The sequence below is a fragment of the Bubalus bubalis genome, chromosome 1, assembly GCF_019923935.1.
Source record: "Bubalus bubalis isolate 160015118507 breed Murrah chromosome 1, NDDB_SH_1, whole genome shotgun sequence".
NCBI lineage: Eukaryota > Metazoa > Chordata > Mammalia > Artiodactyla > Bovidae > Bubalus > Bubalus bubalis.
Window position 1 is genome coordinate 195,615,959 of NC_059157.1, and position 25,248 is coordinate 195,641,206.

Here is a 25,248-nt window from a genome sequence, read left to right on the forward strand (position 1 = left end):
AACGGCTGTTCTTTGGAAGAAAAGGAACGCCATACACCAACAGCATGCCTTTGTTCACCCACGGGACTTTGTCTATTACATGCAGGTTTCATCATCCCTTTGGTCCCAGGATGAATGACAAAGGCTGAGGCATAGGATTCTCCCACCCCAGCGGCCCTGGGACTTCAAAGCTGGGAAACGAGCGAGCCCAGTGGGATTAAAACCAGAATGGGCCGCTGCACAGGGCCTGGTAACCAGGACCACATGAGGCCCTTGTCTCCAGCTCTGCAACTGACTGTTCCTGGCCTCGACGGGTGCTCTCCATGCTCCCCTGACACCTGGCTTCCCTCCTCGTCCACAGCCATCTCACCTACCTACCTGCCTACCTGCCAAAGGTGTGGGCAGATGCCTTAGTTAACATGTATGGCTTATTCCCTCAGAAACTTCGGCCAGCCTCGGGGACTCGGGAACTGTTTTGGTTGCTTTATAACAGAGAATTCAAAAAAAAAAAAAAAAAAAAGTCCAAACCTGGCAGAAACGTGGCATCATAATTTAATATGCCTGCCTCTATGTTACTATAAAAAGACGTGAACTTTAGATTGGTGTGTGCTGGTGTGTAGGGGTGTTTTTCTGTAGCTCCAGAAAGCTGGAATATTCTGATGTGGCTGGTGGCAGGCGACCAATGCCATTTTTATGAACTTAGGAGAAACGCATAAATTCTAAGCAAATGGCCCCCCAGCAAATGGGACCGCTGTGTTAGTACATAGTGTTTATTATTATTTAAATGCTGATACACCAACAACATATGAGGCCCATTCCTTTGGACTTTGGTCATAGCAGTTGACCAATAGTTCCAGAAAGTGAAGAGAACTCAACTAGATTATATTTCAAACTTAAGACTAAAATATTATTCTGTTTTTAGGTAACCAGATTTGGGTACAACAAAGGATCCACAATGCTTATATTAAGAAAAAAAAAAGTTGAATGCACATTTAAGCATACTGACATTTCCAGCAAAAGATTTCAGAGGTCCTGTAGCAAATGAATTTTTTTCTGTAACAGATGAATATTCTGAGAGGCTCCTATGGTTCCAGCAGAAGAATTATAAAATAAGGATCTGGACTCAATTTGGCTTCTAACTTTTGATCCCCATGGTTCATAAAAACACTGAAATGTCAATACACAGAACACAACATACTTAAATTTTCATGAAAATCTGGGTGTGGTAAAGTGTTGAAACTAACAAAGTCTTAAAGAATGATCGGCTCTCTTTCACAGCTGGAGCCAGGAGAACATACAGAGGGAAATGGTCCTTGCGTGGTTTTCAAAAACCCAGAAAATGGCCAGAACTAGATGTCCAAAAGACAGGATTCCCAAGGCGACCCTCAGATTCCTCAAGTCTTATGTGCCTCAAATTTATGAAAAACAAATGGAAAACCAAGTGGGATAAGCATGTTAAGATTATGGTCACACTTGAGAAAAAAAAATTCTTATAGAAGCCCTTGCTATCACAATACAATGTCCACTTTAGGAAGCCAAGGCCATCCAAAATCCACAGTTTGCCTTTTCTCCCACGCATAACCAACCAGAATCTGGTACATCACGTAACTGCTTCCATTGCTATGAAAACGACATCTTTTAGCCAACACCTTTATGACATCAATACCTTCTCTTGACTCAGAAACAGCTGATCCATCACTTAATAAACCAGTTTACACTGGTAAGCAGCTCATATGAGCATCCCTTTAAATTCTATTTCACTGTTGTTTTTTTTCTTTAGGATATGCCATTTTCCACATTTTACCAGCTCTGAAATCTGGATGCATCTCACCATTGATGGCATGTCATGGGTTATTGACAGCATTTCTTCTCCTTTTATGGCTGGAAAAATTATGATTCATTTTATCATCAATGACATCTTACATTTTATGAACTATGGTCATCCCTAGTGGCTCAGATGGTAAAGAATCTATCTGCAATGAGGGAGACATGGGTTCAATCCCTGGGTTGGGAAGAGACCCTGGAGGAGGGAATGGCCACCCACTCCAGTATTCTGGCCTGGAGAATTCCATGAACAGAGGAGCCTGGCAGGCTGCAGTCCATGGGTTTGCAAAGAATCAGAGTTAGGTGCTCAACTTTGTATCCGACGCCAAGACTTCCCATGTGGCTCAAGTGGTAAAAGAATCTGCCTGCCAGTGCATTTGCCACAAGAGACATGGGTTTGATCCCTGAGTGGGGAAAGAACTCCTGGAAGAGGAAATAGCAACCCACTCCAGTATTTTTGTCTGGAGAATCCCATGGACGAAGAGGCTACTTGGGCTACAGTCCGTGGGGCTGCAAAGTCAGACAGAACTGCACATGCAAGCGTGAGGAAGGAGATGACACTGGTCATTCAGTCCTGATGATAGCATGGTGAGGTCAGGAAGCCTTCCTGCCCACAGATGAGAACTGGGAGGGGCTGGGAAGAAGAGTGACGTCAGGATTAGGATGAGGCAGCAGCAGGGTCCGTGGATGGACACTCGCCGCTCTGGATGTGGCAAGCAGAAAGAAGGCATTGGCCAGCCTCACACTGTCTCCCCAGGGCCTCATCACAGCTGAGCAAAGAGCAGCCCTGACAGCGCAGACAAGAGATGGAACCACCCAGATAGAGATAGGCTGGTGGGGAGGAGGGCCGGGAGAAGGGTGAGGGGATACACGCCCAGAGTCCCAGCACTGAGGATGGAAGTAAGGGGTCAGGAGAGCAAGTAGATAAGCCTGCTGGAGACTAGGAAGGAATCTTCTAAGTATTCAGTACAAGCTCTCCTATGGTCTTAAACGGAGAAGGCAATGGCACCCCACTCCAGTACTCTTGCCTGGAAAATCCCATGGATGGAGGAGCCTGGAGGTCTGCAGTCCATGGGGTCGCTGAAGGTCGGACACGACTGAGTGACTTCACTTTCACTTTTCACTTTCATGCATTGAAAAAGGAAATGGCAACCCACTCCAGTGTTCTTGCCTGGAGAATCCCAGGGACGGGAGAGCCTGGTGGGCTGCCGTCTATGGGGTCGCACAGAGTCGGACACGACTGAAGTGACTTAGCATAGCATAGCATATGGTCTTAAAAGTTATGCAGCAATGGGTCCCAGGTACACTTAATCAGCTTTTCTTACTAGTTTTCCTAAAGGAAATCAACCCTGAATATTCATTGGAAGGATTAATGCTGAAGCTGAAACTCCAATACTTTGGCCACCTGATGCAAAGAGCTGACTCACTGGAAAAGACCCTGATGTTGGGAAAGATTGAGGGCAAGAGGAGAAGGGGACAACAGAGGATGAGATGGTTGGATGGCATCCCTGACTCGATGGACATGAGGTTGAGTAAGCTCTAGGAGATGGTGATGGATAAGGAAGCCTGGTGTGCTGCAGTCCATGGGGTTGCAAAGAGTCGGACGTGACTGAGTGACTGAACAACAACTTAATAGTTTGAATCAACAAACCTGTTTTTTTCATTGGTTAATCAGATAATTCAGACCCTAACTGAAGGCCATCAGTGATGTGTTCACTGCAGGTGGATGCAGTCCATACGGCACAGGAAGAACTGGGCAGGTAGGAACATTTATCCATATGCTCCAGTGAGAGCCACACAGAGGCAGACCTAGCAATACTGGAAGATGATTTATTGGGTTGTCTCAAGCCCAGCTGTTCATAACTTCTCTTCAAGGCAGAGTGCATGCAGTAGGTGCTTCTGGAAAGCCTACTCTTATTTCATTTAGAGGAGAAAAAAGCAACACAAATAAAATAGACAAGGCACCTAGGAAAGACTGCCACTCCATTTGCCCAACAACAGGCCAGGCCTTCAGTAATTTTATTCTCAGCACGTGCAGCTTTGATTCATATACTGCCAACATCTCATGAGACAAGAAACCTCATCTGACCAGTGCCTTTTAACTACAACATTTTTAACTATGACAAAAAAGCCAAACACTGTGAGTTCAAGTTGTCTTGTCAGTATGCGTGGGAATCATTTTACCCCTTCTTGATATTACTTTCTTTCCTTAATTCTTCAGCAGAGGAAACATTAAAATCATATATTGAAGGCAGCATCTAGCTTTGATCTCACGTTTTTCTCATTTAACACATTGCTATTTTAATCCCCCCCAAATATAAAAAATCTTGGATAAACCTCAAAGGAAAATGTATGTAAGCAAATGAGGTCCATTTAAGAGCTTATTTCTCCAATGTGGTATCGCTTCATATCAAACACATTTACAACTGCAATACCAGCCTGGCGCTAGAAGAATGAGACCCAGGACTGTGAGGAGATACGTGCAGGCAAATATATTTATATACACACATTCACATACATGCATTCACACTGTGCGTATTCATACACACATATATCCACACATACACATCCATACCTCCATATTCATATGCATACACATAGACATTCATACATATACATGTTCATACACACACACATGCACTTCCATATCCATACACATACACATAAATATTGGGCGGGCCAAAAAGTTTGTTTGGTTTTAAGTCAAAATAAGATATTTTTCATTTTCTTTGAAGAACTTTGTGGAACACTTTATCCACTAACTGAACAAAGTTTTTTGCCCAATACAATATATTCATACTTACACACATGCATATTCATTACTCACATGTACACACAAAAATACATAAATATATGCACATAGACTCATGTAACGTAGGTGCACACATGCATGCACATTCATATACACATGCACGCATGTTCATTCACACATGCATGTTAATGCACACACACACACACCCATCTGTCTCTCATCCTTACTATCTTTGCTCATCGAGCACTGTAGAGAACCTGGCCACCGTCCTTATTGGGGTGTCCCTTTGGGGCAACTGTTGCCTAAAGGAAAAAGAACCAGATTTCTCCCCTTTAACCTTGATTTGTTTCTTTCTCAAACTCAAAGGTATTTTCTCTCCCCTAAGCAAAGCCCTTTAGAAAAGAGCTGGAAACTAGTCTCCCCATGACCTTCCGATGAATTTCCCTGCTCTAAACTTACCAGCTTTCTCCTCAGCTGTGAGCTGCCTCGCCAGCCCCGGGGATTCTCTTTGCTCACATATTCTCCAACTGCTGCCTTTATTAAAATACAGGCGTTTTCAGGGCAGGATCGTGTGTGTGTGTTTGTGTGTGTGTGTGTGTGTGTTCCTAGCGATCAAATAGCTTCATAACATAACATGTCTTTTGATACTTCTATTAATCATAGAACTAAGTCATGAAATTCTACGAAAACCCCATGATAGATCTGTAGGTCCGAAACCTTTTTTCACATCAACAGAAGGGAATATACACTTGTGAGGCTGACTGTGCGGTCAGGGACTAGGAGTTGCGAAACGACCTGCCATTGGCACTGCATCCTCAGTCATGTGATCCTGGAGCACATGACTTGCCGGGTTTATGACTGAAATCTACGTAGGCTTAAACGAGAGAGTCTACGGCGCTAGACCACATATGCAATCAGGAAGACTTACTAGAAAATGAAGATTAGCAAAGCAAGAAGAGAAGCAGTCAATGGGGCAGCTGAAACCCTAGTAGACTGGCACAGTGGAGAAAAACGTCAACAGAGAAGAGTTTGGTTCCACCTAATGAGAACTAGATTTAAATGAACCTCCAAACATTCGAAACCCCACAAACATAACTTTAAAACAACTCTCCTGTTTACTTTCTCACTTCTGTGCAGATGCTGTGTGAGACACTGGAGAAAAGAGGATGAGGTGGGCATACTTGGCCTGGCCATCCGAGGGCACGAGGGCGCGGGTATGCAGGGGCAGTAACGGTCCCGGGTTCTACCGCACAGCAGCACACCACGGTTAACAAACCATGTGTCCTCCAGGCACAAACCTGGCTCAGAGAGGAGATATTATGCTAAGTGTTCTTATCACAAAACATAAAAATAAATAAGAGGGAAGGAGGAAACTTTCTTTGGGAAGTGATGGATATGTTTATGGCTGCTTATCTCCAAACGCAGTAAGTTGTAACCATTGAATACCTTGCAGCTTTTAGTATATCCATCAAGCCCCGGTAAAGTTGGCTTTTAAAAAACAAAGGCAACAGTGTGTTTAAGTGATGTTAACGGCTCCTTTGTTCTCCTACAAAGAAACACATTTTTTTTACCCCATAGGCTTCTTTCCTTCTTTAGAGATGAACAAAAAGTGTAAAAACATGTGTGGAAACATCCTGTTTGTGGGGTCTGCATCAGAATGAGAGCAAAGAATGTGTTCCGGACCCTTTCGGAGCCTTCCAGCCCTCTTGGTTCTGTGTGGGGTGGATTCCACTCCTGACTTTGCATACGTGTGCGTGTTTCTCTAAACATTGTCATCACATGACACTCAGAGAACATTCATCAAAAGCCTGCATCTTACTTTCGTCCGATTTGAAATAATTCATTTGGGATGAAAAGATGGTCTGCATTTCACTTTCGACCACCACATTTAGGCTGCACGACGGAGGTGCTCCACAATGTTGGAGGCAGCATGGGGTGTTGGAGGTGGCAGGGGGTTGGCGATGCTAAGAGCCTCAGGCTCCCTTGATCCCTGGGTCACCCCGGAAACTTCCTCAACCCTGTCCTGCTCCAAGTTTAGTCCCACAGTGAGCTGCTGCGGGATCACTGCAGATCCGGAGGCTGCGTTGTCCCCAGCCCTCCTGAAGCAGAATCCACTTTATAACATTATCCCCAGGTGAACCTGGATACTGCATATTCACCTGTAAGTCCTACCGCCTCATGCTTTGGGCTTCCCGGGTGGCACTAATGGTAAAGACCCCAGCCGCCAATGCAGGCGTCATAAGAGAACCAGGTTTGATCCCTGGGTGGGGAAGATCCCCTGGAGGAGGAAATAGCAACCCACTCTGGTATTCCTGCCTGGAGAATCCCTGGATGGAGGAGCCTGGCAGGCTACACAATACACAGAGTCACAAAGAACTGGACCCGACTGAAGCAATGCCTTATCCCTGTGTGAGTCTCAATTTCTCCAACTATAAAGCTGATGTTGATAACAGCCATCCCACTCCCAACCAGGGCTCCCAGTGGGCCAGGTGAGTTAGCGTACAGGACAAGTTTTATAAACCTTAATACTGCATCCCAACTATGATCCAAAAAAAGTTGATGTGACTGACCCAAATTCTTCACGTCACTCAAGACAAGAGTTTGGAATATCCGTCTCAAGTCATATTCACCAGGAACCAGGAAAGGCGCGTCATCTCTTGCATGCCATTAGTCACTCTTTCTCTGTTATGGACCAACTTTAAAAGTCAGGTATCTTTATCTAAGATGGGGAGAAGGATGAGCTGACATTTCTTATGGTCAAGAGCACTCAGTCTCATGTGATTTAGCCTTTATAGTCCTTGGTCCAGTTCTTATGTGGGTTTTCGGTTGCAATTCTACATTAGTTTGTTGAATGTCGATTAACTATAAGTTTTGCGTGGAATCCAGATTTCCTGTTGGCAACTGTAGCCTCAACAACCAGTTGGGGCTTCCCAGGTGGTGCCAGTGGTTAAAAACAAACAAAAAAAAGACAAAACCCGCCTGCCACTGAAGGAGACATGGGAGACGTGGGTTTGACCCCTGGGTGGGGAAGATCCCCTGGAGGAAATGGCAATCCACTCCAGGATTCTTGCCTGGAAAATCCCACAGACGCAGGAGCCCGAGGGGGCTACAGTTCATGGGGTCGCAAAAAGCTGACTTGGCAAGCACGCACGCAACAACTGGGACAGTCCCTGGCACACTGCTGTAGTTCTCTGTACAAGGAGTGGATGTACGGATGAACAGATGAGTGAATCAGTAATACACCACATTCTCATAATTCCCATTAATTTCCCTAGAACTGCGTGTGCTTGCTTGCTAAATCACTTCAGTCATGTCTGACTCTTTTGCGACCCCATGGACTATAGCCTGCCAGGCTCCTCTGTCCGTGGGATTTTCCAGGCAAGAATACTGGAGTGGGTTGCCATGCCCTCCTACAGGGGATCTTCCCGACCCAGGGACTGAAGTTGGGTCTCCTGCATTGGAGGCAGACTCTTTACTGTCTAAGCTACCAGGGAAGCCCAGCTAATGTTCCTCAAAGTGAAAGTGAAGTGGCTCAGTTGTGTCCAACTCTTTGCGACCCCATGGACTGTAGCCTACCAGGATCCTCCGTCCATGGGATTTTCCAAGCAAGAGTACTAGAGTGGGTTGCCATTTCCTTCTCCAGGGTTATCTTTCCAACCCAGGGATCGAACCCGGGTCTCCTGCATCGTAGGCAGATGCTTTACCGTCTGAGCCACCAGGAACGTCCTCAAACTTCCCTGCAAAACTCATCTCTTCCAGGATGTGGGATTCATGATGCTCCTCATCTTAACTTTCCCCTAAAACCTCATGGGGTTCCTAACACAATGGGACAAGGAAGTGATTCTGTGGCAGTCTTGCTAAGAGGCTCACGGGACTCCTACCCTTCTGGTTTCTGAAGCCGCTCTCACGCACGTGAGGCTGCAAGCGATTAGGGTTCTAAGAGGCACAGTGGCCCCTGAGAAGGGCACCCCATGCCCACAGCTGTAACAGAGCTGTCTGCAGCTCTCCTCCGTTGGAGCAGCCCTTCTCTGAGTCCCAAAGGAGGCATCTCATCCTCTCCTCCCCAGAAGCTCCATGAAAACAGGCAGCTCTAGGCTTGGCTTTTTCCAAACACACACCCAGACGCTAAAAACACAGCACGCCGCACATCTGGAATGTGTCTCATCCATGAATCTCTGACACATGGATTCATTGTTTTCGAGAAAATTCCAAGAATTTTATTCATGAGAAAATTCTGGCACAATGGGAAATGCTGGCAAGCGTGAGGGGCTGCAGATGTCCTGGCTTCCACACACGCACACACACACACACGCACACACACCTGTCACCCCTTCAGCACCTTTCCATCAGGTACCTGCCCCACCCCTGCAAAATTCCAACCCCAAATTTCCCATAAAAGGGGGGGCACGTAACACCCTTAATCTTTATAAGCGATGCCATTCCCTCAACGGTTGCATCACTCCAGATGCACTCTGCAAGTGTCCGGATGGACACATGGGAATTTAAAAGGAGCGGCAGGAACACGGAGTGACTAGTGTGAGAAGCAGCCGCGTGCCCTGGGGCCACGGCCTCCTCATCTGTTCAACTAGGATCTGGTGTCCTGATGTTTCCTGAGGTCCCTCCACACTCTAAAATGAAATCTATTGTATTTAACTACTGACATTCTCTTCCTGCCAGGGCCAAACTACAGGCCCCAATTTCTCCATCTTTGAGCAAATATGTGCCTGGGGGTGGGGATGGGGGGAAATCTGTCCTCTGGGGAGCTGCCAGACGCTCCTGCAAGTTCAAGTTCAAAAAGAACTGTGGGCACTTCCCAGGCTGCCCTGGGTTTTAATTTGCCAAGTCCTCTGACTATTCATTGGAAGAACTGATGCTGAAGCTCCAACACACAGGCCACCTGATGTGCAGAGCCGACTCACTGGAAAAGACCCTGATGTTGGGAAAGACTGAAGGCAGGAGGAGAAGAGGGCAACAAAGGATGAGACAGTTAGACAGCATCACTGACTCAAGGGACATGAATCTGAGCAAATTCTGGGAGCTAGTGAAGGACAGGGAAGCCTGGCGTGCTGCAGTCCATGGGGTTGCAAAGAGTCAGACACGACTGAATGACCAAACAACAATGGGATAACTTCTGTGCTCATGGGAAAGTAGTCCAGACTCTGAGAGCTCATTTCAAGTCTTCAAGCTCAGTTAGGACCTAAGCTCCTGGACGGGAACTCTGGCGTTCTCCATAAAACACATCACACACCGGTAATAGTAAAATACGGTTCTGCTAACAGAAAGTCTTACAGAGACTGAGGCTCTCATGAGGCAGGGTAGGGCAGGGGGGTTGCAGAGAGGGGGCCTAGGTAGGAAGCCCCACTTTTCCCGAGGTGTTCCAAGGAATTCCTCCCTTCCCTTTCCATGCTCATTCCCAATTAACTATTGTCAAGGGCCGCACAGCACAACGGATAGAGCAGACATAAACACAAACTCATTTTCTTTTTCACAGGCGCCAGCTCCCATTGTGGAAACAGCCAAGGGCCCCCCCACGGTGAAGGCCCGTCACGGCCAAGCTCTTGCTTAGACCCTGGGAGTGATGACGCCTCCGTCCGTCCCCAGGGCCGGGAGGCCAAGCCGGTGCTTTGCACCAGATTTTCCAGCGCATAAATCTGCACAGGAAGGAGACCAAGGAGCCAGGGTATCATGACCTTTGTTCGTGCTCCACGCTGAGCTCATTCACCACCCGTGATCTAGCCCATGGCACCAGGGAGGACCCTGTCAACGGAACACTGTTCCTGCACCAACAAGCCAGTTGCCAGCAAAACTTGAGTTTTACGACTCTGAGAGTGTTGATCTCAATACCTAACGCGTTTGAATTATTTATTGTGAACTTGTCCAATGATTTCAAACCACGCATACTCGATCATACCCAACGAGGCTCTCCTGAGCCCTTCTTTAAACCGGTCTCTTTAAAAATCTGTAGAGCCGTTCTTACCAAAATCACTCTATCCTGCAGAACAGTTTAGTGGCCTAAAACTCTTCAGAATGTCTATCCAAGGATCTCAGTGTTGCTTTTTAGATTGCCTCCTTACTTGGGACTCTTTTTATGCTGAATCCCCATGGAAGAAGCAGAGCCAGGGATGTCTATGTCTTCCCACATTTTCCAGGAAAGAAAGGAAGTTTCCAGGGCTCAGAATCGTGTGCACTGTTGTGCATACCATATGGGCACAAAGAGAGGTCTGTGTAGAGATAACTCCTTTCCAAGAAGGTGGAGTTCCCTAAGTCACCCACCCATTTAATTTGCATAAGGAGCCTTGCAGGGGCAGGGGCGCATTGAGCCAAGTCTATCTAAAAAGGCAACTTCTTGTTGCTCTTTAGTTGCTAAGTTGTGTCCTGACTCTTTGTGACTCTGTGGACTGTAGCCCGCCAGGCTCCTCTGTCCATGGGATTCTCCAGACAAGAAACTGAAGTGGGATGCCATTTCCTCCTCCAGGGGATCTTCACAACCCAGGGATCGAACCCATATCGCCTGCATTGGCAGGCAGATTCTTTACCACTAAGCCATCTGGGAAGCCCATAAGGGCAACTGACGTAGTACAAAAGATGACTTGCCTTCCTGTCTCCCAGTCTGGTAGACTTGCACTGACCACTATGCGTAAGCAGAGGGACACTCTATAAAATAATTTCAAAACTAAGACTGAAGTCTATAAAGACCTGTGAATTAGAACTTTGCTTTTCAAAGTCTGACCCTTGGGCCCGCAGCAGCCGCAGCATCCCCTGGGACTTTGTCAGATGCACAGAACCCCAGGCCCCAGCCCAGAGCGACTGAATCAGAGCCTGACTTAACAAGATTCTCACGGGGGAAGGCAGGCACGTTGTGCTGAGAACTGGGTGAGAAAGTGGTAAGTTCTCCCAAAGAAAGAAGAGGCGGGGCTGGGTTAGGAGGAGAGGGCAGACTGCTGTGTTTAATTAAGAGTGGTCAGGGAGGTCTGCATGGAGGAGGCTAGGCCTCCGCAAAGTTCAAGGTTGTTGCTTAGTTGCTAAGTCACGTGCGACTCTTTGCCAGCCTATGGACCACAGCCCACCAGACCCCTCTGTCAGTGGGATTTTCCAAGCAAGATTACTGTAGTGGATTACCATTGCTGTTTTTCTCCAGGGGATCTTCCCAAACCCAGGGATTTAAGCTCCGTCTCCTGCACTGGCAGGAAGATTCTTTACCACTAAGCCACCTGGGCAGCCCAAGAACTTAAAGGAGGCTGAGGCAATAGCAGAACAAGGCCAGAGGTGGGCACCAGGGTTTGAGGGTGGGGCACAGCGATCAGCAGCAGCCAGGGAGGAAGTGTTATCTCAGGAGAGGAGGGACAGGAAGTACCAGCCCCGGGTGAGGAGGTGGGCCACGTGAGGCTGGGGGCCGTGGCTGGACCTGGGTGGTACTGGGAGCGAGATGGGGACCTCTCTAGACGTCTTGGCTCAAAGCCCAGGGAGTGTCTTCTTTCCCAAGACACACCAACATTTTCCACCTCCGAAGGGCTCTGCAAGGAAAATACTTTCTATCTGGTTAGTTTGATCACTTTCAAAGCTCAGCGTGACCTACATGAATGTATTACACACACCATGCTGACACCAAAAGCCACGCCTCACAAGATGTTACAGCCGTCCTTTGTCCCCAGGACAATGGGAACTCCTATTCGTCATCGTGCACAGAAAACTGTAGGGATTCAGAAGACGTGCTTCTCATTCAGAGAGCCTGTCGATGGGCATGACCACTGTTTAAAGGCTTTTGCACACACAGGGAACACGCCACTGAGGCTCCGCTCTAAGGGGCGGCCTTGGGGAGACCTACCTCTGAAATCAAGAGGAAACACAGCACCCAAGTGATCCCCAACCCCATATCAGCCAGTGTGGGGCTCGCAGGTTCCGGAAGCTCTGGCAGATGACAGGCCAGAACATCATGCTGCCTGCCTCAGGCAGGACTGAAAGTTTCAGGGCTGGAGCAAGGATGCAGATGACCAGCCATTTCCTCTTTAAACACAACGATAAGCTTGGCCTCAAGGAGGAGGCATTCAGAAGCAGTGGGTATTGTGCTTGGGGGTGGAGGACCCTAATTCTCCAAGCTCTCGCTGGGAGAATGCACTTCCTTGTTCATAAAGCGTGGGTCCTCTTCTGCTGCTGAACTGTCTATACATTGTCAACATGGGCCTTGTGGCTACCTCTGAATTCAATGTCAACATTCAGTGTAGAGTCTGCGTATTGGTTTCCTCATAGCTCAGTCGGTAAAGAATCTGCCTGCAACGCGGGAGACTGGGTTCGATTCCTGGGTTGGGAAGATCCCCTGGAGAAGGAAATGGCAATCCACTCCAGTATGCTTGCCTAGAGACTCCCATGGATGGAGGAGCCTGGCGGGCTACAGTCCATGGGGTTGCAAGAGTCGGACACGACTGAGGTGACTAAACCACCACCATTGGTTTCCTAGGGCTGAGAAAGCAAGTACCGCAGATCTGGGGGCTTAACCAGTAGAGGCTCCTTCTTTCATAGTTCCAGAGGCCAGAAATCCAAAATCAAAGCACGGGCAGAGCTGGTTCCTCCTGAGGGCCATGAGCTGCCCCAGGCCCCCTCTCCCGGGCTTGTAGACAGCTGTCATCTTCCAGGGCCCTAGGAAGGTCTTCCCTCTATGCATGTCTGTGTCTACATCCGAGTTCCCTTGTTTAAAGAACACAGCCATTTGGGATTCAGGCTCCACCTTATGTTGTTGCTCAGTTGCTATTAAGTCGTGTCTGACTCTGCAACCCCATGGACTGCAGCACGCCAGGCTTCCCTGTCCCTCACCATCTCCCAGAGTTTGCTCAAACTCCTGTCTATTGAGTCGGTGATACTATCTCACCATAGCATCCTCTGATGCCCTCTTCTCCTCCCACCTTCAATCTTTCTCAGTATCAGGGTCTTTTCCAGTAAGTCGACTCTTCCCATCAGGTGGCCAAAGTATTGGAGCTTCAGCTTCAGCGTCAGTCCTTCCAATGAATGTTCAAGACTGATTTTCTTTAGAACTGACTGGTTTGATCTCCTTGCAGTCCAATGGACTCTCAAGAGTCTTCTCCAGCACCACAATTTGAAAATACCAATTCTTTGGCACTAAGCCTTCTTTATGGTCCAACTCTCACGGGCTTACATGACTACTAGTAAAACCATACCTTGACTCTATGGACCTTTGTCAGCAAACTGATGTCCTCATCTTAACTTGATGACCTTTGTAAAGACCTGATCCCAGTAGGATTAGAGCCTGAGGTTCTAGGGGTTGGGACTCCAACAGATGAATTTACAGAGACACAATTCAACTCATAAGAGGACAAAGAATGTGTTCACTTGTAGGTGGGGAAGGGGATTGCAAGATCTTTGTTGCCCACCCAGTGATTGAATCCCAGGGCTCCAGCCAGTAAAAATATCGAATCCTAACCACTGGACCTCCAGGGAATCCCAAGAAAGTGTGTCTGTTTAATTCACTGCCTAGTGCCATGTCAGGTACCAGAATACGAACTATAGGCCAGTGGTTCTCAAAGTGTGTTCCAAGAACCCCCTGGGGTTCCAAGACCCTTCAGTTTCCATGACACACAAGGACGTTATTTGCATCTTATCCACTCATCTTCTGACACGTGTACGGTAAGGTTTTCCAGAGGCCACAGGACATGTGAGAGCAGAACGGGCTGACTGCAGAGGCAGATACGAGAACCCAGCTGCCGGCTGTGACTCCACTCCAGCCACCAACAGCAACACCCAGAGTATTTTTAAGTACCTGTGCTGTGCTCAGTGGTGTCTGACTCTTTCGCGACCCCGTGGACTGTAACCCACCAGGCTACTCTGTCCAAGGCAAGAATACTGCAGTGGGTTGCCATGCCCTCCTCTAAGTGATCTTCCCAACCCATCGATTGAACCCACATCTCTTGTGTCTCCTGCATTGGCAGGTGGATTCTTTATTACTAGGGCCACCTGGGAAGGTCCTATAATGGGTTTATTATTATTTTTAAATGAATTCATAAATCAATGTTCCAAGAATGTCTCAACTTTTATTTCTCATTCAGGAAACATCAACAGATATAACCCATATTCACCACTACTTTAGTGACCTCAGGCATTTTTAGGGATGTTGGGGTCCTGAGACCCCAAGATTAAGAACTACTGCTTAGGGATGTAAACGCGTAGGACCTGGCCTGTCTTCTCTGAAGTAACCCACAGTCTAAGGGTGATAAGACATTCTATGAAGAACATATTTTTAGTGGCTAAGTGCCACAAAAAAAGCAAGTTTGTTGGCCATCCCCTTAGGCTGACAAGAGGGTTCTCATTAAGAAAAAATAAATAAAAGGCAATCTGAAGTCTCCCAAGATAGCACTAAGTGATGTGTTCACTTTGAAACATAAGAACTTAAAACATGAAGAGTCAGGTGGACAGGCACCATTTGTACACCAACTGCTCAGCTGATTGCTGGCCCCCAGACTCCCTAAGACTGGACAGAATCTACTAAAGAAGCAGGTTGCCTGCCCACTCCTCCAACCCCTGCTAGCCACAAACTACCTACGCGCCTCTTACTCCAGCTGAGCCTTCTTGAAAGCCATCTGTCTTTTGGCAAAATAAGAGGGGGTCCATGGGGGACCCCAGACCAGCAGGAAACGTTCAGAGGCTACAGACCACCTGCGCACTGCTTAGCTGGCTGTGCCCTGGGTCTGAGCCCTCTTGAGAAACTGGTCCGGGGCTGAGAGGCTCCAAGGCCCAGGCACAGACTTCCTGCTTATACCCCACATGTCCATTCTGGTTCACTCCATGCATCTCTGGATGGGCACGTGCCACTCTCCAGTTAAGGCTATTTGCTGTGTGCTCAGACTCTCAGTCATGTCTGACTCTTTGCAACCCCATGCACTGTAGCCCACCAGGCTCCTCTGCCTATGGGATTCTCCAGGCAAGAATACTAGAGTGGGTTGCCATGCCCTCCTCCAGGGGATTTTCTTCACCCAGGGATTATACCTTCATCTCTTGCATCTCCTAAATTGGCAGGCAGATCCTTTACCACTAGCTCCAATTAATGCTAAAAACATCTCTTTCTCTTTTTTTAAATGACCAGATGGCTTTCATTTTTAAATCTGTCTCTTTTACTTGGAATATCCTCTGTCTTTAATATCCCTGCTAGGGATGATATGTAGGTGTCTCATTTTAAAACTGATTCGCAAAGGTATCTGATTCAAATGACAAGCACTTGACCCCGACCATGTGCAAAGTAACCAGAGTGCGCACACTGGTGGCAATGAAATAAAGATGCTGCTGCTGCTAAGTTGCTTCAGTCGTGTCCGACTCTGTGCGACCCCATAGACAGCGGCCCACCAGGCTCCCCCGTCCCTGGGGTTCTCCAGGCAAGAACACTGGAGTGGGTTGCCATTTCCTTCTCCAATGCATGAAAGTGAAAAGTGAAAGTGAAGTCGCTCAGTCGTGTCCGACTCTTCGTGATCCCATGGACTGCAGCCTTCCAGGCTCCTCCGTCCATGGGATTTTCCAGGCAAGAGTAATGGAGTGGGGTGCCATTGCCTTCTCCAGATATAAAGGGGAATTCTCCCCAAGGTCTATTATTCTAGACAGACTGTATCACTTCAACAGAAGGACAAAACATTGGGGAAAAAAGAGGGGAAGATTCCTCAGCCCTGGGGTGGGGGGCGCGGGTGGGATACAGGCTCCTTGAGGGCAGAGTGTTTTCTTCAGTGATGTTTTCAGAGTCTGGAGAAGTGTCCTCACGTGATGCACACACAGGGAATGTCTACTGCACGAACTCTTAGTATGCAGGTGCTTTGTGTAGTGCCGAGTTTGTCTACTGCTTGGAGGATGGAGGGAGGAAGGGAAGAAAAGAAGGAGGGAAGAAGGAAGGAAGGAAAGAAGGAAGAAGAAAGAGAGAGAGGGATACTTTTCTTTTCTCCATGGAAATGAAAATCCTATCATGTCACTCTCTTACCCTAAAATAGAATCCAATTTCCCAACATGTTTCAGCCCCTAGAAACCCATAAATCCTACAAAGTGGGTTCTAGAGCTTGTTATTCTTGTTAACTATTCCTGCAGCCACTTGTTAGTGACCTGAACAGTGAAGATAACTTTCAATCCACCAGAAGAGACAGGTTAACCTGGCGAATTATGACCTCCATCATTTTGACTTTGCGGGAACATCCTCCTACTCTACTAATTCAAGGACTTATTTGGACGGGCCGCTGGAACTCAGGATCCAACGTTGGGATTCAAGTCACCAAGTTAAGGACCTTGTTCTTATGTGGATGAGGTCCCACTTTGTATTAACAGTTCAGAGAAAGACTCAATAAATGAAAGCAGAATCAAGTTCATGTTCAAGTTCATGAGCAATAACACGTCACTGTAAAATTCTTGTGCTGCAAGTGTGTCCAAGGAAATAAGGACACTCCTGGCATGTACACTGGAGGGACTGAATGCAGTTCTTGCTCTGTGTCCCCAAACAACCCTCTCTCCTCCCATCTGGCCCCAGATCTTCAACAGATGCTGCTGTTGTTTTTAGTTGCTCAGCTGTGTCCAACTCTTTGTGATCCTGTGAACTGTAGCCAGCCAGGGTCCTCTGTCCATGGGATTTCCCAGGCAAGGATACTGGAGTGGGTTGCCATTCCTTCTCCAGGGGATCTTCCTCACCCAGGGATTGAACCCAAGTCATGATATAATTTCCCCAAAAGCAGCTGGACACGAAAGTATGAAATCAGAAACACACATTTTCAAAGGACTAGTGTATTGTATCAGTACTAACAAGTTAGGTACAGCAGGGGCAGGTGTGTCTGTGTGGTTGGAGGGGCAGGAGAGAAAGGAGATCAGGAGGAAGTGTGTTGAGATTCGAGGCATGAAAATAAGAAGGAGGAACAGCAACAGACACACAGAGAACGGGTTTTGTAACTGTCAATGTGCTCTCATCAAATCGCCAGCTTCAAAGGGTTTGGATCTGAGGTCAGATAGAAATACAACTAATTTGCACCTTGACATTGGGGCTTCCAAGAATTATTCAGTAGTTACCCCTCAGGGTTCAAAAGACAGGAAAAGCAATACAAATGCGACTCACACGATCAACTGGTCAATGTCAAGTGAAATCTGCATACCAAAAAAAAGTTTGCTTTCCTGGCACATTGTGTGGATTCAGCCTGGTTAACAAAGTGTCAAGTACACTTGCCGTGTGTGTGTGTGTGTGTGTGTGTGTGTGTGTGTGTTAATGTGTCATCCGTGACCCTGGGCCACATGCACACTCAACAGGGGTCAGTCAGGCCGTGGCCTGTCACCCACTCTGGGAGGTACTGGAACCTTTGTCTTCCTCCCTCCAGCTTCCTGCCATCTTCAAAGATCTCACTGGCCATCAGCCAATGATCTGCAGCTGAGTGCAGAAAGGGAGAAAAGGTGAAATTCCTCTCTGTCCACATCAGGGTTTATTAGTGCTCTGGGGGAAAGGTTTGTGGCGGAGAGTCAGGGAAAGCCTGTGTGTGGATGAGACTTGCGCTTTACAGGGACCTGTACCTCCCTCGTCCCGCAGAGGCAGTTCATCAACAGTGCTTCTGTCCTAGCTGGGATGGTCCACCTGCTTCCATGCATATGGAGGGAGGCGGATATTGGGGTTAATATGGCAAGGATACCGTGAACTTGTTTCCTGAAAGCAAACATTGTTGTTGCTGAAGAAGACTCTTGAGAGTCCCCTTGATAGCAAGGAGATCCAACCAGTCCATCCTAAAGGAAATCAACCCTGAACATTCATTGGAAGGACGGATGCTGAAGCTGAAGCTCCAACTTGGCCACCTGACGTGAAGAGCTGACTCATTGGAAAAGTCCCTGATGCTGGGTAAGACTGAAGGCGGGAGGAGAAGGGGACAACAGAGGATGAGATGGTTGGATGGCATCACCAACTCAAGGGACACGAATTTCAGAAAACTTCAGGAGATGGTGAAGGACAGGGAAGCCTGGCGTGTTGCAGTCCATGGGGTCGCAAACAGTCAGACGTGCCTTAGCGACTGAACAGCAACAACAAAAAGCAAAAATTAAACTTGAGACAAGCAAAGGTTTGCAAAGTTCCTATAGCATTGGCCTCAGTTCCTAAAGATTTTTTTTTTTACAAGAATCATGGAGTAACTGAAATTCTGACTGCCTACTCAGCACAGTTAATAATGCTGAAATGTATGACATTCTAAATTCCCCTTTGACAACTGCAACTCAAAGGGAGCCTTGCAGAGCTCACTCTACACCGCATGCACCCACCCCAAATAAACCAGCGATCTGGACAAATGTGTCCTCACAAAGAAAATGTGACCTGAAAACCATGCCCCCAGCCTCTTATCCAATTAGATGGTAGCTCCTGAGACCCCAGTAGGAACTAAAAGTGAAAGTGAAAGTCACTCAGCTCTTTTTAGCCCCATGGATTATACAGTCCATGGAATTCTCCAGGCCAGAATACTGGAGGGGGTAGCCTTTCCCTTCTCTAGGGGATCTTCCCAACCCAGGGATCGAACCCAGGTCTCCTGCACTGCAGGCAGATTCTTTACCAGCTGAGCCACAAGGGAAGCCCAAGAACACTGGAGTGGGATCTTCCCGACCCAGGAATGGAACCGGGGTCTCCTGCATTGCAGGCGGATTCTTTACCAACTGAGCTATCAGGGAAGCCCATAGGGACTAAAGTTTCCATTACAGAAGCATTTCTACCAAGAACAGTTCCATTCAGAGAACCTGAGAAATCTGTGCTGAAGTTTAACTTGTTCAGACTTTGGACATACTTGTTTTTATATTATACTCATCAATCATGAACTCATTGAGTCACTTTCAAACATATACTGACTCATTACAATGTGCCATGCACTGTGATACGATTTCAACATCTCTTACGAGAAGATCTCATGGTTCTCTCATTATCTTATTAAAAAATCAGCCATAAATGCTCATACACATCATCTCTGTGAGCCAGGCTCTATCGCTTTGGAAGATATTGCTTCTTAGAAAAATGAATGAATCATATGGATACAATTAATTGCATCCTCTCCTTAGAATAATTTTGTTTTATTGCCTTGAGCTATTATCTTTCTTCTTAGGATATACTGAAAATGTTTCCTTTTGTTTTCTTTTAGGTAATGTTAATTTGTAACAGACACATCCTATGACAAATTGTTTTTCATTTTTACTTTCAAATAAACTAAGTGAAAAACTGAATTTATAGGCAGCCTGTATGTTTTGCTTTTACAAAGGAAAAGAAATCAGTGTATAGGCTTATGTTTTATTTGTTTTTGTTTTTTTTTAGTCGTTTAGTCGTGTCTGACTGTTTGCAACCCCATGGACTGTACTCAACCAGGCTCCCCTGTCCATGGGATTTCCCAGGCAAGAATACTGGAGTGGGTTGCCATTTCCTTCTCCAGGGGATCTTCCTGACCCAGGGATTGAACCTGGGTCTCCTGCATTTCAGGCAGATTCTTTACCACTGAGCCACCTTAGAAACCCTTATGTTTGTGTTAATAAGGCTTATAACTCCTCATATGCCCTCCTTCTGTGCAGAGTATGCATACATACACAATCTCATTTGGATCCAATATAACCTTTATACATTGTGAATGTTAACACTTGAAATATTTGTCTCAAAGATTTCCCCAGTAATTTGTAATTTTCCCAGACAAAGCTGTAGGATTTTTTTTTTTTAATTATCTCTACTTGTACAGTAAAAAACACAAAAATTTACTTGTAAGGATTATCTGTATTTTTTTTCCTGTCTTAATTCCAATGACTTTACTCAATACACAGGGCTTCCCTAGTAGCTCAGTTGGTAAAGAATCCGCCCACAATGCAGGAGACCCCGGTTTGATTCGTGGGCCAGGAAGATCCACTGGAGAAGGGATATAGGCTACCCACTCCAGTATTCTTGGGCTTCCCTTGTGGCTCAGCTGGTAAAGAATCTGCCTGCAACGTGGGAGACCTGGGTTCTATCCCAGGGTTGGGAAGATCAACTGGAGAAGGGAAAGGCTATCTACTCCAGTATTCCAGCCTGGAGAATTCCATGGACTGTATAGTCCATGGGGTCACAAAGAGTCGGACACGACTGAGCAACTTTCACTTTCACACTTCCTCAATACACACTGGGCATACTGGGTGGCCGAGGGGATCCAGGGATAGTAAAACCTGGCCTCACTCTGCAGTGGTGTTTATATATCATAAGTACATGTGTCCAACAGTTTCCTAAGCAAAACCTTGTACCAGGAACCAAGTGAAATAAACTCAGACTTCAGAACATGAAAAAGGAAAATGAAACTTATCATCAACTTCGGCACCACCAAATTCTATTTATTTCTTTTTCCAAGAGTCTATTAAAGTCCCCCACAGCGATAGCAGACGATTGAGTAATCGTTGTGCTTGTTGAGTGTACACCAAATACTAACATGAAAAGCCAACATGGAAAACACTTTGCAACTTTCTTCATAAGACTGGACGATAAGCTAAGGAAGGAAGGGTCAAGGTGATGCTCTTGACAAACCTGCAGAAACTGACGCTGCTTCTGTGTCCTCCAGGTAGTCTACATGGCATCAGCTCTCCGCTTTATGTATTCAGGGTATATATTATAAACTTATAATCAGTTTGTATATTCTGCTTTATATATTGTAGCTTAGTTCACCATGGTGGATGCCAGTGAATGATACATAAAAATTAGAGATTTTAAAAAAATGTTAATCTGTACAAAGACTAAAATTAGATTTTGAAATTCAGTGATGAAAGTGGGTGCACAGTTCTGTCACATAATTTAAATATTAGAATAAGGAAAAGCAAAGAAAGCTCTTATAGAAATGTTTGGATCTTGGTTTTTTAACTAAAGGCAAATGGCTCTTGACACCCAAGCAGGAGGGATTATGTGGGGCCTTTAGGGCTGGCAGGACAGGGAGGGAGCATCTGGCCATCAGTGGGCAGAGTCAAAGACATCTTCACAATACAGTTTAATTCTACATAATCAGAGAAGACTACTGGCCCCAAATTCCAAAGGTGCCTCTTGCCCCTGTCAAGAAGGGCAAGACCTGCAGAGCTCATCAAAGGATGACAAATTTCTGGAACCATTAGAGACCAAAGTCTCATTCTTTCTGGATATAACCAATCACTTAAGCATTTATGGTTATCGCATTTGTAATCCTTTAAGTAAACTGGCCACACATTCATTACGAGCATTAAACCTAATTAAAGGTCCTAAGCTGCTAATAAAATTACTTGATGACTAAACTATAATTATTCTACAAGTTAAAAAAAGAGTTCAGCTCATTGTGTATTTAATTCCTCCCTTTCCTGAATTTGAAATGTTAAGAGTAAAAAAAAATCTGAGAATTCATTTGCCTAAAAGAGTGAACATAATTCAGAGTCCCATCTATCTGTTAATGAAGAAAAGCAAATCCTTTTCTGATTACCCTTGAAAACCACAGTATTCAATAAACCTATTATGGAAAAGAGGGATTGGACTACTTCTTTTGAATGTCTAAAAAGCACCTCATAAAAGCAGTATCATATGGTATTTGTCTTTCTCTGTCTGGCTTACTTCACTTAAGCATGGTAATCTCTAGGTCCATCTATGTTGCTGCAAATGGCATTATTTCATTCTTTTTTTATGGCTTAGTAATATTTCACTGTGTGTGTGTGTGTGTGTGTGTGTGTGTGTGTATCACATCTTCTATATGTAGTCATCTGTTGATGGACTTTAGGTTGCTTCCATGACTTGTCTATTGTAAATACAGCTGCTATGAACACTGAGGTGCATGCATCTTTTTTAATGAGTTTCATTTATATGCTCTATGGTAAAGCACAGGGAACTATATTCAACATTTTATGAAAACTTAAAAGGGAAAAGAATTTGAAAAAGAACCACTGTGAGGACAACTGCAACTAACGCCACATTGTCAATCAACTATACTTCAGTTTAAAAAAGACAAAACAGAAAAAAAAGAAAAAAAGTACCTAACAGGTTCAGAACAGATCACTCGATTCTTCCTCCAAAACCACGCTTCTCCCCATCTGTCTCTTTGGCCCGCCTTCTTTGACTGCACAGCGTGCATGATTAGTGCATAATGTACACGTGTGCATTTGATTGTATCTGAAACGCCAGACGCACAAGAAGGTAAAACCCAGGAGAGCAGAGACTGGTTTTCCCAGAATGTGAGTAACTCTCAGCAAAAGCCAGGCACTGAATCCTTGTAGAATGAAGGAATGAACGGCAGGAGGCACTATCACAGGCCACCCTCAGGAGCTCATGTAACACGTGACGTTCTAACGAGCTATGAAATGAATTAGGCATTATGCGCAATCACTTGCTGGATTATATGCTGAGAGCTTGACAATTTCATAACCACATTTTGATCATCATCTCATTTGATCCGTGTGTGTGTGTGTGTGTGTGCACTAAGTCGCTTCAGTCATGTCTGGCACTTTGGGATCTCATGGACTGTATCGTGCCAGGTTCCACCGTCCATGAAGTTCTCCAGCCAAGAATACTGGAGTGGGTTGTCATGCCCTCGTCCAGGGAATCTTCCTGACCGAGGGATCGAAACGAATCCCCTTGTGGCTCCTGCACTACAAGTGAATTCTTTATTGCTGAGCTACCAGGGAAGCCCCTTCAATCCTCTTAACCACTCCCTATTTGGCAGGAGATTTTATGATATCCAGTTGCAGAGATAAATACATGGGTTGTTGTTGTTGCAAAAGTCTGTTTGTGAGTCTGTAATCTGCAGGGCTTCTCAGGTGGCTCAGTAGTAAAGAATCCACCTGCAGTGCAGGAGACACCAGAGACAAGGGTTCAATCCCTGGGTTGGGAAGAGCCCCAGAAGTAGGAAATGGCAACCTGCTCCAGTATTCTTGCCTGGAGAATCCCACGGACAGAGGAGCCTGGCGGGCTACAGTCCATGGGGTCGCAAAGAGTCCGACATGACTGAGCAGGCAACGTACAGTGTTATCTGTGAACTTTAATGCTCTGACCTGCCCACAGAGATGTGAGTTTGGTGAGGCACCCACATAAGATGCTGCCCTCTGGTACCTGCGCCGAGCTAAGCAGACTGGGCAGGGTTCCTCAGAGAACAGGAGTCCAAAGTTGCAGGAGATGGAGCTCTGAGACTCAGGAGGGAAAAGAAAGAAAACATATATCTGCAAAAAGGCATTCTTAAATCACAGTGGGAGGGGGAGGAAATAAGTCACAGATCCTAAGTTCAATTCTCTTTTTCATGGAAAAGGAAGTGACTGACCATGGGCCAGTTTTAAAGTCTGACCCGCAATACAGTATAAGTTTATCTGCTGGGTCTTGGTGTTGACTGGGCTTCCATTTTGAAGAGCTCCCTAAAGCTCGATCTGCTGGAGAAGGGACAGGCTACCCACTCCAGTATTCTGGCCTGGAGAATCCACAATGAATCGGGCATGACTGAGTGACTTTCACTTTCGTGTTCACTGGAGCTCACAGGAAATGCTCTGCAGCTGCATCTTCACCCTTGCACTTGGCTCCTCGTGCAGACCCTCAGCTTCCTGCCTGCAGACCCAGCGTGAGGCAGGCAGCAGCCACAGAAGAGGGGCTTGCCCAGGACGTGCACACCTGTCTCCTCCTTTCTGAGGTGGGACCCTGAAGTGGTGTGTGTTTCCAGAACACAGGATAGTCTACAAAATGGACTGCAAAGTGAAGTAAAGGAAGTTCTCAGCCAAGTAAAAAGAAAGAGACCAAGATACATCAAAACAACAGAGGAACTAATGAGCTCACAATTAAGAGAGAGAGAGAGAGAGAGAAGGAGGAGATTAGGTTTCCAAAAGCCAAAGCTTGGACAAGTTCAGCAACGAAATATATAATAAGAGTGGTGGTTTATACCCCCAAAGAATCTGACAAATATCAAAGGACTATATTGATATAAATAAGGGATGGAAATAAGTGAATATATGGGCAAAAAGAGACAGCTTCTCTTCACAGCAGAATCCCAAATACTAAATGTAGAAGGAGTGAGTGAAACAGAAATTCACCCTAAGAATCCCATAATCTTAATTGCTGTTGACAAGACGTATTGATGGAGCTCTAATTACTGGGCCATACTTTAAGAAGAAGGGGATGGCGGAGGATGAGATGGTTGGATGGCATCACTGACTTAAGGGACATGTGAGTTCAGTTCAGTCGCTCAGTCATGTCCAACTCTTTGCAACCCCATTAACCACAACACTCCAGGCCTCCCTGTCCATCATCAACTTCCAGAGTCCACCCAAACCCATGTCCATTGAGTTGGTGATGCCATCCAACCATCTCATCCTCTGTCGTCCCCTTCTCCTCCTGACCTCAATCTTTCCCAGCATCAGAGTCTTTTCCAATGAGTCAGCTCTTCGCATCAGGTGGCCAAAGTATTGGGAGTATCAGCTTCAACATCAGTCCTACCAATGAACACCCAGGACTGATATCCTTTAGGATGGACTGGTTGGATCTCCTTGCAGTCCAAGGGACTCTCAAGAGTCTTCTCCAACACCACAATTCAAAAGCATCAATTCTTCGGCGCTCAGCTTTCTTCACAGTCCAACTCTCACATCCATACATGACCACTGGGAAAACCATAGCCTTGACTAGATGGATCTTTGTTGGCAAAGTAATGTCTCTGCTTTTCAATATGCTGTCTAGGTTGGTCATAACTTTCCTTCTAAGGAGCAAGCGTCTTTTAATTTCATGGCTGCAT

The 25,248-nt window shown here is 46.2% G+C and overlaps 1 protein-coding gene and 1 non-coding gene across 8 annotated transcripts in view; both read right to left on the reverse strand.

Annotated features, from left to right (window-relative positions):
- The window catches only part of ERG (ETS transcription factor ERG), a 323,164-nt gene that overhangs the window by 76,879 nt on the left and 221,037 nt on the right, over positions 1–25,248 (reverse strand). The window contains exon 1 of one of the 7 annotated variants that reach the window (XM_044948493.2): positions 7,077–7,082. The exons of the other annotated variants lie outside the window; for them this stretch is intronic. The gene's annotated coding sequence lies outside the window, so the exon portion shown is untranslated. Of the gene's footprint in view, positions 1–7,076; positions 7,083–25,248 lie in introns of those variants that run through there. 7 annotated transcript variants of the gene reach the window in all.
- TRNAR-ACG lies at positions 8,206–8,277 on the reverse strand. The gene has a single exon. It is a non-coding gene; the product is annotated as a tRNA-Arg (tRNA).